General features: G+C 29.1%; 1 pseudogene; it reads right to left on the reverse strand.

The window, feature by feature from the left end:
• Positions 1 to 12,232: 12,232 nt before the first annotated feature.
• On the reverse strand, positions 12,233 to 14,055 carry LOC133693790 (syntaxin-112-like; annotated as a pseudogene).
• Between the last annotated feature and the right edge of the window lie 2 nt (positions 14,056 to 14,057).

Raw genomic sequence — 14,057 nt, forward strand, 5'->3', positions numbered from 1 at the left:
GTTTACAAAATGAGTATCAAAAATAAAAAAATCTCAAATGAAGAAGAAGTATTACACATACCAACTTAAAGTATAAACAAGGACTCCCTCCTAATAAATGGTACTGGTTTAGTCAACACACTATATACTTGAAAAGATTAAAATAATAAATCGATGAGTTTCCCACTACTCATTAAATAAATAGTATCAAATATACAACTAAAAAACTAAGTTATAGTATGATGAATCCACTAGGTTCATTCATGATATAGGTGTAATTAACCATACCAAGAACATATATAAGCATAATCCAAGATATGTTACTTTTTTAGAGTGCTACAAGTTATAAAATCAAATATAAAAATGAGAGGGAGAAGAAAACATGTTTGTGCCACGTGTCCTAGTAAAAGAACTGACACGATCAAAGAGTTGATGTCTTATCCCAAATGCAGGAGTGTCAAAGTAATAAATAACCCAGCAAGACTGGGGTCAAACCATAGGGAGGTGAACTATATAAATTATAAATAATAATAATAATAATAAGAACAACAACAACAATAACAATGATGATGATGATGATAGTGATGATGAGTTAAAGAGGACTTTGAGATGTAAGATAAATGTGAAAATTAAACAATGATAAAAACAAATGTCAAGGTTAGAGGATCCATTAATAGTATTAGAGATAAATAAAATATAAACTCTTTATAAATTATCAACATGATCATATTAATCATCTTATTTACGTAACACCATACTTATAAATTTTATCTGGTATTCATGATGCTAACTTATGTTGACAACAAATCAAGTTCCTCTCATAATAATGATGTCGGCCGAAGACTATGAAGGATCAAGTATTTGATGTACCAAGTGTTATACAACACAAATCTAGATTAACCATTTAACAAGCAAGGTATTAAGAATTAATAAGGTAAAAATGATAAGGCATGTTAATAGCAAACTTTCTTGGATATAAACATTAAAGTCCATGTTGAGTTTATATTATACTTATCCTAACACCATTAGTGAAACCTTTTCACCTTGACATAATTAACTTAGCTAGACATTATGAAGAAGAAAAACATAAATAAACAATATAAGAACATAAATATGATATAAGTTAACTAAGTATAGTAAAGGAAATGAAAAGCATGAACAAGAGATTAATGAAAGCAAAACTTAAGTATTACAAAAATATAAAGAGAGAGCAAGAACATGATCTTGATATGAAGAACCAAGATTCCTAAATGAATGGCAAATGCCTCCTTTTATAGGCTAAAATTCAGAACTATTCATTTGGTAATTGATTATTGATGTAGTGGCCAACTATTGATTTAGTGGACTTGGTGGACAGCAGCACTCAAGCATTTTGGCTGGATAAATTGACATTGATACAATCAGAATTTGGCAAAGTGTTCCTCATAAAAGTTGTTGGCAATCATCTTATCTTTCCACCCATAAATTTTCAGAGCATTTGGATCACTAGAGCTCGAGATATGGCTAAAATATTGAGTAGTGCTGCTGGTGGACGTGTTGGATAGCCCTCAAGCTCTTGTCTGGATGAAATGTCATTGTTGCCATCAGAATTTGAGCAGGTCTTCTTCATGAAAGTTGTTGGAAATTGTCTTTTCCTTCCACCATTAAATTTCACGTCATTTTGCCTTCTAGAACTCCAGATATGGATAAAAGTCTGAACAGTGTTTGGGCTGGATTGCAGGACAGATTCTGACTTCTCTTTTGTGGCCAAACTTTGGATTTGAAAACGGCTGATTTGGGTCTTCCACTATTCATAAACATTGTAGGCCTATTTCTTATCTTTCTATCCATATAAATTAAACTGAAATCTAAGATCTACAGCTCCAGATATGACCCAATAATTGAATAGTGTTCCAATTTGAATTGAATCGGTATCTCCTTTCTAAGCTTCGCTTTTTCTTTGTCCTTTCACTTTCAATAGTTAATCACATCAATCAATCCTTTGAATTGTGAGATATGCCTGCATTTAAAATGAGCATTTATCATAAATTAAAGCTATCTTATATTATCAGACTTGTTATTATAAAACATGCTTTAGTTAAGGAGTTATTGATACTTCAAGTGCAAAATAATGATATAAAACCTTGATAAAAATGCACTTTTAAGTACTAATCAAGAACCACCCTTGCTAGGTGGAGTATACTAACATATTTGTGTGATGACCTTTCACATAGGTTGGTGTCTTCAATAACTAGTTAGGTAATTAGATTCAACTATGAGTACATAGACTAACATTGTCATGTTAGTGTAGATATTCTGACTTGTATAAATCTATAATGCATTTTAGACTAATATTTGAGTATTATACAATTCAAATAAAAAGTAGATAATCAAACTAATCATTCAAATATAATATTATTCACTTTCATTATCATACATATATTATTATTAATCTCATTGGCATATTCAGTATTATTTACTCATAATTTATTACAATGATAAAAAAAAACCGAGATAAGCATTAACACCCACCAGTCACATATGAGCAGTATGTAAGGCTTTCAAAATACATTAATATATTTGTCTCAAAATAGAATTAATTCTCAATTCAAAAGAAAATAATAAAAACTTTATAATAAACCACCAATAAATCTCAATTATTTATTAAAACCTGTTATTTATGACGAGAGATTGAAATATAATTTTCACAAATCAAGGACCAAATAAAAATTTCATCATCTTCAACCTTAACACAATTTTCCAACATCAATATTGATTTTTCTACACAATTCTTTTTATATCTCCCTATTCTCTTTCTAATATTCAAATTCTTTAAGGTATTTACTCAAATTAAAGCAAAATATATCAATTAATCAAAGTTACACACCAATTTATCCCTTCTTTACTTCAATTCAATTCATATTTAAATGCACATATTACTACCCTCATATAAATTAATTCAAACAAACCCATAACATATCAACTAATCTTATATAAACCCTAAAATTTTCAATAAGTTATGTTTAGAAAAACTCATATAGTTATACCATACAACATTTAGGAAAAATACAAAGAAGACTTACTCAAAATATAAGGATTACATGGATGATTGGTTGTTCTGGGTTTAAAGAGAAATATTTTCTAGCAAAACATAAAAAGGTGGATGTTCTCGGTGAAAGAAAATCAGGAAAGAAAAGCTATTAAATAGACACACACACACACTTTTAGGCCAACTAGTGGACTAATAAATAGCTTAACTCATAGGCTAACAATTACAATAAATTTATGGGCCTCACATTCTCCTTTGGTTAAAGAAATTCAATCCTCAAATTTAATCTATCCACTTACTAGAACTTTTCAAATAATTATGGATATTTTAAAAACATATCCTCTTCTAACTCCCAAGTTGCTTCTTTATTAGAATGACCTTTTAAATTACTTTCATTGATGCAATCTCCTTATATTAAAGTTTTTGCACTTGATGGTTTATGATCCTTTCATGTTGAACTTCGTAGGACATATCATCTCGAAGTTTACATGTCTAGTCTTCTAACACATGGGATCATGGTTGTAAAAATCACGATTTAATATATGTTATAATGTTAAATTGGCTTAAAAACTTGAGAATAACCAAAATTGTATCAAAATCGTATTAAAATCGTGAAACCGGTTGAAATCATGTAAGACCATGATTTTAAATCCGGTTTCACGAGTTTATAAGGAATATATTATATACTGTGCAGTAATTGCACGGCTACACCAAAAGGTAAAAAATATTTTTTTTCTCAAAGTGCCTGACTACTTGCCTCCTTTTCTCAAAGTACCTCTAGTTTGAGCATTCCAAAATCCAAACTTTCAAATTCAAAACAAAATAACAAACCATCTTTGCAATCTACCTCTCTTTCACATTCAAAGTTCAGCCATTTCTTTTTTTTTTTTTTTAACTATTCTCCAAAATCTAAATCTCTACTAACTTGTACTCCTGGAAGTAAATAAATCAATATGGGTGGAAAAGAATTATATATGCAAATTGCAACCTACCGGTGAGTGATCTGCGATCTGCAACTTTGAGGTTTTTTTTCGTTGTTAGGTCATGTAATTATGTTATGCTGCAATTTTTATGTATATTTTTGCATATAAACACTACACATATTATATATATTTGTAAGCTATGATGGATGTAGCCTATGATTGAGAATTATAAGCTTTTTCTTGATGGCTTTATGCACAGGAAAGAGATTAAGAGTAGTTCTTTGGTTTGGAAAAATGAATAGGAAGAATGGGTGGGCTTCGATTTTGAACTTGTTTAGAAAGTGGCAGGCAAAAATTACTTTTTGATGTTGAAATCCTTTATAATGAATTGACAATTAAAATTTTATCTTAAAGCAATAATCTAATCAAAATCAAAACACCTCACAATGAAAAAACCTCATTAAAGAATAAGAGAAATTGGACAAAAGGGTACCTCCAAAATGAGCAGTGTTGAAGCGATAAGCTCGAGGGTGGTTAAATGAAGGGTCGAATTGGGTTTTACAGTACTTACATGTTCTGAGATTTTTGTTGTTATTCTGGTTTATGGAGCAATGAGTTATCGGCAATCTTTGTGATTCTATGGTGAGCTTCTGGTAAGATTAAAGAGAGAAGGTTGTGTTTTGATGGAAAAAATATGAGAAAAGGAGTTAATAGTGGTGAAGAGTAAAAGCCATATTTTTTTCTTTCTTCTGATCTCTCAGTGACTATTGAGAAAGCAAAACAATCCTCTTTTCTAGTGAGGGAAATTTGCTACAGTGGTTTGTTTGACAGGTCGGTTAATAGGCTTGGAAATTTTCTTTAAAATATCTCATTTTTTGCACACATTTCTCCCTGATGTGTGAAATACAAAGATATTAGGAATGATTTCAGCTTGTATTAGAATACAATTTATTAAGAATTTTTTCTGTAAAAATTTCAAATTTCCTACGATTTTACAATTTTACGATCCGAGTTTATTTTGTATTTTCCGTGCCATGTCAAAAATACAATTTTGACAACCTAGCATGGGATGGATCAAGAAGATATTTTCGAAGCATATAAACATAGAATATAACATGAACATTAAAAAAGCTAGGAGAAAGGGCTAATTGATAGACAATTAGTCTAACTCTTTTTAAAATCTCAAATGATCTAATATATTGAGGATTGAGTTTCCTTTTTTTTCCAAACTGAAACACAACTTTGGTATGAAAAATCTTTAGAAATACATTATCTCCAACCAAAAAATCCAAGTTATGTCATCTCTAATCAACATTTTTTTTCTATTATGTTCAATTTAAAGTTTATATAACAATTATGATTTTTTTGAAGTTATTTGCACCAACTCCGAATTCAATAATTTCTTTCCACCAACTTCAAGCTAACAAATTAAAAGAGAGACATGTATAATCATAAAAAGCTTTATATAAAGCCATTTCAATGCTAGCTTGATAACTATTATTACAAGCAAATTCAACCAATGATAGATATTTTCTCTAACTAACACCAAAGTCATTAACACATGTTCTTAACATATCCTCTAACTTCTGAATAATTTACTATAACTAACCATCTATTTAAGGATGAGATGTTGTACTAAAATTAACTAAAAGACCATAGCATCTTGAAATTTCTCCCAAAAATGAGAAGTAAATCGAGGACCTTTTATCAAATATAATGCAAACTATAATCCATAAAGATGAACTATCTCATCAATATAAAATATAACAAGTTTAGCAAACCCATATGTCATATTCACATGTAGAAAATGAGCAAACTTAGTCAATTTATCAACAATGATCCATATGAATTCATATCCTTTTGGAGTTTCAAGCAACCCCATCATAAAATCTATTGTTATCATTTTTCACTTTTCATTTTAGAATAAATAAAGTTTGCAATAATCTAGGAGATTTCTAGTGTTCACCAACAACAAGTATACAAAGTCTAAAACCATTTCTCAAGACATCATCATCAACTATCATACACTTTTAAGATTTGATAACTTTTATCTTTGATCTTGCATAATTGATCATCTTTCTCTCGAGTAGCTTTAATTTTATCTATCAAAACATGTTTAACTTAAAAATGAGCAAACAACACTAAAAATCATCCATTTCTATTAGTATTGTTTCATCAATTAAAAAATGTACCTTTATAATCAAATGTATTCTAAATTTATTTATGTGAGCCAAACTCCCTGAAGAGTTTATCCTTAAGGCATCAATAACAACATTAGCCTTACTTGGATGATATTGATTAGTGCAATCGTAATCTTTAAGTAATTCCATCCATCGCTTTTGCCTTAGGTTAAAATCATTTTACTAGAAAATATATTTCAAGCTGTTATAACCGATAAAAGTTTAACAAGTCTCACCATATAAATAAAGCCTCTATATTTTAAGAGAAAAATAATAGTTATAACCTCTAAATCATAGGTAGGATAGTTGACAAGATGCATAAATAATAACCTTGTTATATTGTGTCAGAACACAACTTAAAACGGTGTTTTAATTATAAAAGCTCTACTCACAAACCTTAGACCATTGAAATTTGATATTCTTTTAAGTTAAAGGAGTTAATGGTGTAATAATTTGAGAAAAACCTTGAATAAATTTTCTATAATAACCAGTTAAACTCAATAAACTATAAATTTCTGTAACTGTCTGTTATTAATTGAGGCCATTGTTTCATCACCTCTACCTTTTGAGGATCAACTTCCTCACCGTTATGACACTACATGTTTGAAAAATGCCACACTATTTAACTAAAACTCACTCTTAGAGAACTTACCATACAATATATGGTCCCGTAATGTTTGAAGCACCAACTTCAAATGTTGTTCATATTCTTCCTTACTTTTGAAATATATGATAATATCAACAATAAATATAATCACAAACTTATCTAAAATTGGCTTAAACACCATGTTCATTAGATCCATGAAAATTATAGGTTCATTGTAAAGCCAAAAGATATTACTAGAATTCATAGTGCTCACATCGTGTTCTGAAAGTAATCTTTAATATATCTTCTTTTTAAATCTTTAATTGATGATACCTTGACTTGATATCAATATTGTAAAAATATTAAGCTTCTTGTAAATGATATAAAAAAATCATCAATACGAGGGAGATGGTAATTGTTATGAATGGTTACCTAATTCAACTATCTATAATTAATGCAAAGTCATAAAAAATCATCATTTTTCTTCACAAATAACACTGGTGAACCCCATAGAGAAACACTAGGATGAATAAAATTCTTGTCAGGTAAATCTCGCTATTGATCCTTCAACTCCTTTAATTTTATTGGTGTCATTCTATACAATGTCATATATATAGGTTCGATGATGAGAACCAAGTCAACATAAAATTCAATCTCTTTATCAGATGGTAATCCAAACAAATCATTAGGAAATATATCAAATAACTTTATGACTATAGAAACTTGATCCATCTTGGGGATTATTTTTTTCTAACATCTTGTACATAAGTTAAATAACATTGAAATTCTTTTTATAATATTTGTCTAGTGATCATTGAAATCATGTTAGGATGAGATATAAGTCCATCACCTTGAAAAGAAAGCTCTTGTTATTTTAAAATCCCAAATGTCATTGTTTTATGCCAACAATATGAAGAAACATAATATTGAACTAGCCATTTCATTCTCAATATTATATCAAAGTCTAGCAATTCCAATAAAATAAAATCCACTAGTAACACCCTACCATCGACCATAACATCACGAGTAGAATATGTAAACCTTTGGATAAAATAAATAAATTTCTAGAGTTAAATGGATACCAGAAAATTTTAAATAATAAGGAATGAGATACATTTTTAAAGTAAAGGAAATTAAATGAAAAAAGGTATTAAATTATAGAAAGGAAAGATTAAGAAGGGGCACGATTTAAAATAAAAAACAAGTAGGGTCAAAGTGAAATTATATGAAATTTTAACTATAAATAAAACTTTTCTATTAAGGGTGGTCGATGACATTGAGTAAGAAGAGAGAGGTTATGATTTTTCTTGAAACTTCTTCAAATTACTTTATAATTCCTTAGAAAATCACATAAGAAGAGTTGACTTAAGATGAGTAATAGAGTTCTTAAGTGATCTACCAAAGAAATTAAGTGGTTTAAGAAGTCTTAGAAGCTTAAGAGTGAGAACAATGGTTAGTGAGAACAAGGAACAAAGAGAAGGATAAAATGTTGATTTCCATCTTAAATTGCTTTTGAATCTTTGTTATTTCAAGGTATGCATGCCTTTTATTGTGTTTGATTTTGGTAATTTTATGAATGATGAGAGCTTGAATGATATTATGTATGATTATGGAATTTGAACTTAAGAAATTTATTGATTTAACTTGTAATCTTATGCTAGAATCTTGTTTATAAGCATGGAAAATTATTGGGTCATATGTTATTTGAATGGATTGATGAAGAAAATAACATGTTATTATTTCTAAGGGTTCGACCAAGGAGTGGATGAGAGGACTGAAATTGAATTGATTAAATTGATGTTAAAGCAAATTCAAATGACTAAAATCAAAGTGGGTGATAAGTTAATTTAGGAAAAAATTATACTCTCTTTGCTTGTAAAAATAAAGTTTCAGCATAGGAATAGGAAATAAAAGAGTGTGTGGCTATGGTTAATTCATGCAAGTAAATGAAATTTTGAATTATCTAAAAATACTTGAATTGGTGAAAAGATTATATCATTTGACAAGAATATAAAAATTATGAATTCTTTAAGTATGAGATGTGAATTGGATGAAATTTGAAAATAAGACTCCTATTATAAGAATATTAAGTTTAAAATGATTTGATCATGATGATACATGAGAGATTGCGAGAGCTGCATAATAATCGGGGATAGTTATACAACAATAAACTCCATGTAGGTGTTTAACACATCGATAATTAGTAAAATTCACTTTAAGTCAATATTAACTATAATTTATTTAAAAGTAAGATTTTTTATAATAATTAAAAATATAAATATTGAGATACAAAATTAAGTTATGAAAGTGATATATTGACTTTTGAATGGGAACACCAGATTGAATGGCATCCAAGTGGGATGGTTGGATTGATTGATATCAAGTTAGGATTATCATATTTATTAGCTTTCAAATAGAAACATCTGATTGAATGACATCAAAATAGGATGATCAGATAGATTGATATTTAGTCAAGATTACTAGATTTATTAACTTCCGAATAGAAACGCCAAATCAAATAGAATCCAAATAGGATGACCAAAATGATTGGTATCTATTAGGATTACTAGATTTATTGGCTTCCAGAAGGGAATGCCAAAATAATTGGCAATTATAATGGCCAGATTTATTAGCGACTAAAAGGGTTAGTCAATTTAATAGGCCTTCGTGTACAATATCTAGCTTATTAAATTTATTCAAATAAGATAAATATAAAGATATTAGGAAAACTTGAATGAAAATTTACTTGATTAGTTGATAAATGACTAAAATAAAAGGTTGATCTTAGGGGGGGGGGGAAAGAGTTCATTGGAATATTAAGTTGAAATCATGATCATTTCATAATGAAGATTAACATAACATTAAGTTAATTATTTATTTCAAGTTCTTCATAGGCTTGTTAAGAGTAAATATTGCTATTGACTCCTTGTTTTTAGTTACTAGGTGGGGGATTATATATATATATATATATATATATATAATATTGTTACAAATTGTAACTAATTTAACTACTTTCTTGTAAAGTGAAAGGTATAAATTCTAATGTTTCACTAGTAAAGGACTTGTATTTAACGTAGAAAACATGTTTTTATTCTTATAACTTATGTTATCTTTTTTTTATTAAATCTTGCATTGTTTTTTTTTTGTTGCGTGTGTTGGCCAACCATCAAAGGAGGAAAAAAGAGTAATTTTGCTTGAAAGTTCTCAAGAAGTGGAGAGAAAAACTTAGAAAAAAACATTAGTAAGTGTAGATTTGAGAGGAGATATTGAGAGTTTGTAAAGATCAAGCCATCTAAACATCAAAATAAGAAAGAAACAGTGAAAGGGGGTGAAAATTAGGGGTGATCATTTTCAGTTCGATTCGGTTTGTACCTAAAAAAATAACCAAACTAAATTTTTTTTTAAAAAAACCAAAACAGGTTCAAACCGACCGGTTTCGGTTATTTTAGAACAAAAATCGAAACCCAACCGATTAGTTTCAGTTCAGTTTCGGTTTGGTTCAGTTATTTTATATCAAAAACCAAAAACTATATTGTTTTTTTTTTTGTAATTTCTAATGAGTTTGATTTCGGTTTGGCTCAGTTATTAATTTCAGTTTGGTTCAATTTTTCAGTTTCAAGCTTATGAAACTGAAACCAAACTAGTCGGTTATTTTAAATATTCTAATCGGTTTAATCAGTTTTTTTTCATGGTACGTTTTTTTGGTTATTTGTTTTCTGATTTTCTCGGATTAATCGATTTTTTAATTTTTTTGCTCACCCCTAGTGAAAATCAAAGGAGGAAATTCAATTAGAGAAGGAAAAAGAAAGGGGAAATCTTGAAATTTGTTTGGAAGGCATTTAAAGCTCGAATAATTGTCTAATATGACATTCTATATTGATTTTAACAAGTTTACATGAGATTTAAATATATTTTAGTTGAAAATCTTTAAGTTTTAGTTAGGGGTTTTTGTTGATGAATCGGGTCCTTGAAAGATTTGTTATAATTATTACGATTAGGTTGTAGTTGGTTGACAAACTTGTGAACTTATGAAGAAATTTGAAAGAAATGGTGTTGTGGTAAGGGTAATAGTTGACCATGGTAAAAGGAAATATTATGAGTGATTTGATATAGTGTTTACATGTGAAAATGGGTAGAGGATGTTAAATTAAAAATGAATTGAAGAAGGGATTGTGGTGATTTGCAAAGAGGAAGGGTCAATCATGCTTGGTAATAAATGAGAAAGTTTGATATAATTTTATGATGGAAAAATTGTATGCAATATGTACTAAGAGATATACTTGTAGTAGAGAAAGGAAAAAAAAAAGAAAAAAAGATAGCTTAAATAAGGTGAAAATGAGAAAGAAAAAAAAAACTAGTGTTGTTAATGGAGAAGTGTAGGTCAACCAAGGGAAAAGAAATAAGAAATTGTGAAATTTCATGAATAAATATGTAGTTGTATGTAATTAATGCATATAATTGAAAAATAATTTTTTTTTTCATTTTAATTTATTTCACCATAAAAACTATTAATGATGACAAGATGAATTTAAATGGGATTTTAAATCAGTTGGGTGAGAATAAAAAAATTATGTGTGATTAGAATTTAAACACCATGAACTTTATGGATATGAATTAATATGGTGAAAACCTGTTAATTCAGGAGAGGTTGTGGGAGCATGATCTCAGGCAGGTGGAGCAAGACCCTCTTAAGTAGCATATAGTTCTTTACTACACTTGAATTTTTAAAATTATTTTAATCGTTAATTTCAATATTTTATTTATTGGATGTGTTATCATTGTTGTGAAAGAAGGAATAAAGTAAATGATAATGATGTGAATTATTGGTAATTGAAAAAGTTTATTGGATTTATTAGCATCCATGAGAAGATTATCGAATTGTTGACATTCAAAAGGATTGTTGGATTTATTAGCATTCATAAAAGAATAACTAGATTGATGACAATTAAATGAGTTGTTGAAGTTATGATAATCATGAGTGATTGTCATTATGATATGATAATTTAGTATGGATTAATGAAAATATGAATGACAATTTAAAAAAATGAAGGTGTAATGTTGGTGTTAAATTAAATGTAGGAATAAATTATGAATAATATGTTTGATGGTTTAAATGGTAATTAAATCTTTATGCTTTATATATTTAATTACATGCTCACCACAAGTATTTTTGTTAAATGAGTATATAAATAGATTGATAGTTAAAACATGTAAAATTATATTACTTTATTTTGAGTACTGTAAAAATTAAAAGTATTATTAGTAAAACAAATATTGTAGATTATATATTCTTGAATTGATTATAAGTTGATATCTATTATATTTAAAATTCTTTAAATGTTTATGTTTGTGATTGTTTAAATGTATAAATAAGTATGATCTGAATTTAAAAAGCATGATTGGTTTTGAATGAGATATAATCTAGAATGATTGAATCAGATTGAAACTTGGAGGAATTATGTTGCGATTAAAAGTAAAAATATTAATAATTTGGTATATCAAAATACAAGTATAATTATTATCATATTTAACAAGATTTAAAAAATCGAAAATGATTTTTATCTCTAAAATTGGGATGTTACAACCACATTCAGCTACCCAAAAACGACATCTAAAGCCGTAGTAAAATAGTAAGAGATTACTCCTGAACTATTGAAAACTCTACTAGACATGAATTTTCAGGCAAGCAGGTAGAAACAGAAACGACTAATCACTCGACATCAAATAATTCCCTTCCCTGCTGTCTCTGATATATGCAAACAGAAATTATGATCAACATCACAGCAAAAACCCATAAAAACCATGTCTTCCTGTTCTTCTTCATCTGATTGGCATAGTGAAGACTGTTTGTTCCACCACTTAAAAAATTACCTGCATTGGTCACATTCTCTTCAATAACATCCATCTTCTCTCGCTGTGTTTCAATAAGAACAGCCATATCAAGAAACATCTGATGCAGCCTTTTCAAGCTTCTCTGTATGTCCATCACAACCTCATGCCTCTCTTTATTCTTCACGTCCATCACTCCTTTCCCTTCAAACATCTGAACTCCCCCACCTCCTGAAATGATATTTTCAATCTCTTCTTCACTTGGTTCTTCTCCAGTTGCAGTGTAGTATCTTCTTTTCAGATCGTTTTTGTAATCTGATAAAATCTTCTGTCTCAGGATCTGAAATTCATTCATAATTTCCCTAAGCTTAACTCTCGAGCCATTGGTGACTGATATCCTTGTCCTATCAACAGGACTCCCTTCTTTACACAATTCTGATACTCTGCGATTGGATATATTGGATCTGTCAAGTGATTCCAGTCTTGCCTTCACAATCTTGGCCTTTCTAAGAACTGCAACTATGTCTGATTCCATTCGGTCTCTTAAGCCACGAAGAACTTTGGCACTGTGAGTGGACTTTGACTCTGCATTAAGGTTTTTGAAGATCAAACAAGAGATTGGTAATATCTTCCATTTCGGTCTTGATTCCGTTGACTTCATGGAAGAACTGAGAGAGGTTTGGTTGGCCTGATTCAATGTCGAGTGCAGCTTTAAGGTCCTTTTGGGCTTGTTTCTTTAGTTCCACATAACTTAAGAAGGATCTTGTCATTAGATCATTCATCTTTGCAATAATTTTGCAAAACCCACCTGCAAAAACTCATTAATTTTATATAACAAGCAGAACCCACATATATAAAGCAATGAACTTCTTTTCTAATCAAGAATAAGCAAACCCATCAAGAACACTACATAATAGGTATCAAATTCTACAAAATTATGAAAATTCACTTTCTAGAAAAGAAAAATGAACACAAACTTAAAGAAACGATTTTGAGAAATCATGGCATTAAAGAAACCATCAACGGTTCTAGTGAAACCCATAAATAACAGTACATTAAACAATGGCTTAAAGAAAGCAGAAAAGCGACCATCAAAGAAACTTTTTTAAAAAAAAAACTCTGAGAGTTGTACAAAAAGGCAAAGAAAGCATTAAAATCAAAGAGGACAGGAAGAAAACAGAAGCCGGTTTGTTTAAAACCTTGGAGAAACCAATGGCTCCGCTCTCTGCTAAAGAGACCAGTAAATCCTTTCTCTGTCTCTCTTTCTCCTTCGGTTTTAGATATTGAAAGCAAGAGACAAATATGATTTTTTAATTTTATTTTGGAGTTGTATGGAGAAGATCAAGGAACACTTAAATGTTTTTTTTTAAAAAAAAAACAAAGATGATGAGGGAGATAGAGAAGAGAGGGATTGTGATCTTTCAGTTATGTTAACCCCTCTTTATACAGTGAGAATTTTCAAAATTTAGTTGTAGGGAAATAGTAGCCGTTAATATTTCTGTTGCGGTGCAATTCCTTTTTAGAGGCATTGA

This window comes from Populus nigra, chromosome 5, assembly GCF_951802175.1.
Source record: "Populus nigra chromosome 5, ddPopNigr1.1, whole genome shotgun sequence".
Lineage (NCBI taxonomy): Eukaryota > Viridiplantae > Streptophyta > Magnoliopsida > Malpighiales > Salicaceae > Populus > Populus nigra.